Below are 5,154 nucleotides of genomic sequence, written 5' to 3' on the forward strand. Positions count from 1 at the left end.
CTCTCGGCGCGCGCTCATTGGCCTGGCCGCGCGGCCCCCCTCCGGCACCGCCCAATCAGAGCCCAGGACTCCCGCCCGGCTCCTGGAAGGGAGGGGCCGCGGCGGGCGGTGGCTCTGTAGGGGTACCTCCCCCTGCGGCTGGACCGGCCTCGTCACGCCCCCATCGACTCGCGGCAGGCTATCTGGGGTCCCCCGAAATCCCTCCACGCCGCGGCCTGGGCCCCTTAGCTGGACCTGGAGGGTACGGTTGCTTCCCCCATAAAACCCTTTGTCCCCCAAACATCTCGGCCTGGGAGGGGCAAGAGCGCACCCCTGCCCCCGGAGTGGGGGGCGGGGATGAGGCGCAGTGAGTACTAGAGGAGGGGCGAAGCGAGATCAGCAAAGGGATGGGGCCCGGGCCGAGGGCCAGGGAGGAAGGCCTTGAATGGTAGACTCAGGAGTTTAGCCTTCTGCTGCGTGGAGGGTAGGGGAAACGGGAAGCGGTTTTAACAGAATGCTGGGGTCATAGTCGGATTCTCATTTGGGGAAGGGAGCAGGCAGCAGGAATGGCGAGCTGGGGCAGGACGTCTTGACCTTCGTGGTAGCCCACCTCTCCCCTGGCAAGCTCATCAACTCTTGGTTCAATTACATTCTACACTTGTGTATCTATCCTCTGGCACCTCACCCCACCGCTTGTCCAAGACAGAGCCCCATATCACTCCCCCAAACCTGGCCTCTTATGTCCCTGTCTCAGTCTGGAGCCAGACACCTGGGAGTCATCATAGCCTACCGCTTACCTGTTCCAACCAGTAGATCACCAAGTCCTGCCCATGCTGCTTCTTAAATATCCCTGGAATCCACCCACTTTTTTCTGCTTCTCTGCCCCTCCCTTGGCTCAGGTCACAATCTTCTTGCACCTGAATTGCTACAGCAGCCTCCTCATTGGCCTCCCAGCTCCGTGCAGCCTCATTGCCCTCCCGCACGGCCCCCACCCACTTGCATTTCTCCACCTGGTGGCCAGAGTAATATTTTAGAAACACAAGTCCAATTGGTCAGCTCCTGCTTCGGAATCTTCCATGGCTCACCAGTACCCTGAGAATAGACCTAATCAGGCCCTCCATGACCTCAGTCCTAATCACCTGCCTCACTCCTTTCAGGACTTGGTTCAATGCCCCTTCTGCCAGACACACTTCCCTATGAGCTCACTGCCCAGAGTGGGTTAGCGAGTCCTCTTAGGGACTTCCTTGAAGTGAGCATCTGTTTACCTGCCTGTTCCTCCTCTGGACTGGGAGCTCCTTGAGGGCAAGGACCATGCCTGATTCATCCAGCACAAAGCCTGACACGTTGCTTAAAAGATGTTTGTCGAATGAATAATTAATTGATATGGCGATTAGGGGGTTGGATGTGTGTGGTTGGAGTTCAGGAAAGAGGGCTGGGCCATTGAGACAGTTTTGGGAGTTGTCCGAAGGGACCCATAGTAGGGCCATGGGAAAGGCTGAGATAACTTCAGGGCAAATAAACAGGGGCTGAGGACAGAACACTTGCTTTTAGGGGGAAAAATTTCTGTACCAGGTAGGATCAGTTTTGACTTAGATAACAGAAATTCCATGTAAGAGCCTCAGGGAAGACAGTCCTGGGCTGGTATGGTAAGCAGATGAGGTAGGGGGTCCCCGAGGAAAAGAACCAGATGTAGCATTTTGACATAAGAGAAGCCATTTTTGGCCTAAGCCGTTTTTGTAATCTAACCCTGGCCACAATGCTTGTCCTTGAACAGGCTCAGTAATTAATGATCATAAGGGAACAAAAGAATGGAGGAACAAGCAGCTGTTATCAGGTGGAGAAATAACAATAGCAAAGATAATAGAGCAGTTGTAAAGACTCCCAGTTCTGTTTGAGTACTTCAGATTAGCCTGAAGTACTTTCTTAAAAGAGCTGTTTTGCAGAATTTAAACCCCCTTCAACCACCAGATCAACTAGAACCTGAGGGATGATGTTGATCTTTTCTGACGCTTCTGTCAACCTTTCCCCAATTCTATGATGCGTACACTGCCCAAGCCTCTTCACGAATATGCATGTACCCGTAGCTTAACACTTCCACAATTTTGCCATTCGGGGAGACACTGCTTTGGGAAAGATCCCCAGTGTTCTCCTTACTTGCCTCAGGTAATAAGTGTCTCCTTCTCCCACTCTTTGGCTTGGTTGTGTCTTTGGGCTCAACACCCACCAGAAGGTGAACCCAGTTTTGGGGTAACAGTATGTCAGCTGTGCTCCACAAAGACCTCCCAGATGTGGCTCTTTCCACTCACTACTCCAGCCACTTCTGGATTTGACCCTTGTCCTCGTGATTCAGGATGGTGGCTAGAGCTCCAGCCATCACGCACACATTCCAGGCAGTGGGAAGGAGACAAGGATGAAGAAGAAGAAGGCAAAGGATCTGCACCAGCTCTCTTTTAAGGAAAGTTCCCAGAAGGCGTCACATGACGCTTCCACATACATCCAATTAGCTATAACAGTCACATGACCAGACCCAGCTGCAAGAGGAGGCTGGGAAATGCAGCTTCCATTCTAGGCAGCCACATACCCAGCCAAGAACCTGGGGACAGCTAGCTGACTCTGCCATTGAAAGAGAGGATAGAGGCAGGGGCAGAGCACTACTGTGTGCCAGGCTCTGTGCTAGGTACTTTATGCATCTTATCTTACCCCAACCTGAGTAGAGGCTATTATTATCCCTGACTCACAGAGGAGGCTTGGAGAGTTAAGCAACTTGCCCAAGGACACACAGTGACAGAGTTGCAATTGAAAACTATCTTATCCCTACACTCCAGGCTGACTGGAAAATCTGGAGAGGGTGGGTCCTAGGAGCTGCTGGAAGGAAATCTTTCAACAAAGGAGGGCTCGGCCAACAGTGTCAGAGGCTGACAGGCTGAGCAGGATATGGGCTGAAGTGTCTGCTTGCATCTGGCAACAAGGACGCCGCTGGTAACCTTGGCAAGGGCATCTAGAAGTGGGGGTAGGGGCTGGAGGCCAATTGTAGAGGGTGGGACCCAGAGGGAAGTGCAGACTGGTCTTTCTGGAATGGTGGTGGCAGTGAACGGAGAGCAGGCAGAGCAGCAGGGAAATGTGGGCTGCGAGGAGGCAGGAGGGGAGCGGGAGAGAGGAGAGGCGGCCTCCAGGCTGGGGGAGGCATGATTTCCAGGGAGGAATCCTCTGCTCACTCGGGAGGGAAGGGGACTGGAGGTGCACAAGCAGGTAGATCTGGAGAAGGAAGGGAGGGAAGAAGAGGGAGTGCCTGTCTTGTAAAATCCGAGGGATGGCTCTTGGCCGGGGAAGACGGCAGGAGGCCAAGGGCCTGAGGGAGAGGGGAGGGGCTAGCCTGTGATGTTCAATATGGTAGCCACTAGCCATACGTGGCGAGTTAAATTCAAATGAATAAAATAAAAAATTCAGTTCCTTGGTTGCATGAGCCACATTTTAAATACTTAACGTCCACAATGTGAATACTACATTGGACAGCACAGATAGACACTGTTCCATCACTGGTGTCGGACAACACTGGTCTAGACAGAGCATGGTGATGGGGGTGCCCAGAGACCCTGCTTGGCCAGAGGGTCATGCCCACAGCAGGGTCCCTGGAGGATCCTTCCACACTGTCTCCAGTCAAGACCTTCCTCCCCTCTTTGGGATTCCATCCGATCTCCCTCCTGGGACAGCCAGTCCCTTCCTCACCCCTGCTTTCATGAGGCCACTCCTGGGGTCTCTGCTTGTCCCAGTGCCGGGCCTTTCAAAGCTGGGGGAGGGGCGTGAGGAGGGTTGGGAAGATCTCCAATGACTGGGGCCGTGCCAGGACAGCGGACCCTGGATAGAGGTGAGCTGATGCCCAGCACTGCCTCTGCATAAGGGTCAGCTCACCACCTCCCACGGAGAGACCCAGAAGGATCTCAAAGATCGCTCAGCTCAGCCCCGTGTTTCACAGCTGCGGACACTGGGTTTCAGAGAGGGCTGGGAAGAAAGGGCGGAAGGCAGAGGTTTGAACTCGTTCACCAATCCTCTTATTACACTCCAGCCCTTGATTTCCCAGACCTTGTGTTCACACAGGGCCGGGAAGGCCCCGGGAGCTGGGGCTGGCTCACAGGCAGAGAGCCCAGGATTCGGGTGAGGCTCCCACGCCGACCAGAGGTAGCTGAGTAAGGATTCATCACTAGAAGGGGCTGTCCTGGCCTGACACACTTGAGGAGAAGCACATCCCCACAGAGGCGGGGTGGCATGGACCATGAGTCTGCGCCTGGGGGTGTAGGTGTGTTCAGATGGTTGTGTTTGCAGGGCCCAAGCTGTTCAAACACACAGTGTGGATGGGAGGGGGGGCTGTGCGTGCGGGTGAGCGTGCATGCGGGTGAGTGTGCACGTGGGGGAGGAGTGCATGAGACACCGTGTGGCCTGTGAGCACACCACACACCTGCTCAAGGCCCGCACCTGCCAGGGGATGCCGGCCCCAGCTAAGTCTGATACCTGATCAGGAGCGGTTCTAAAACTTAGGTCCTGAAAATGACCTGAAGAGTTTGCTGTGCTTGCAGACCATGTCACCAGACGTGGAGTTTCTGGTCCCGGAGGTCTGGGGCGCGCCCAGCTGCTGGCACTGCTTTTCTTTTTTTTTTTTTTTCCTTTGGCCTCGCAGCTTGTGGGATCCTAGTTCCCTGACCAGGGATCGAACCCAGGCCCCTTGGCAATGAAAGCGCAGAGTCCTAAACACTGGACTGCCAGGGAATCCCCCGGTGCCAGCACTGTTGATAAGCATCCCAGGGAAATCTGGGGTCAATAAGAAACAGGGTTCAAGCAGAGCTGTCCAACAGAACTTTCTGCGATGCTGGAAACGTTCCATGTGGTTCAATAGGGCAACCACAGCCATATGTGTGTATTCAGCAGTTGTAATGTGGCTATTTGAGGAACTGAAGTTTTAATTTTATTCAATCTTAATTAATTTAAATAGTCACCGATGGCTAGTGGCTGCCATATGGGACAGCAGAGGTCTGGAGACATGAGGGAGTAGGATGGATGGACAAGGGCCCAGAGGGAGAGGCATAAAACCTGGGGCCAGGAGTGGCTGAGGCTGGTGTGAGGCTCCCTTGGGGGCTGCAGAGTTGGAGCCAGAGCCCAGAATTGTGCAGGTCTCTCCCAGAG

The sequence above is a fragment of the Globicephala melas genome, chromosome 20 (genome assembly GCF_963455315.2).
Source record: "Globicephala melas chromosome 20, mGloMel1.2, whole genome shotgun sequence".
NCBI classification, from domain to species: domain Eukaryota; kingdom Metazoa; phylum Chordata; class Mammalia; order Artiodactyla; family Delphinidae; genus Globicephala; species Globicephala melas.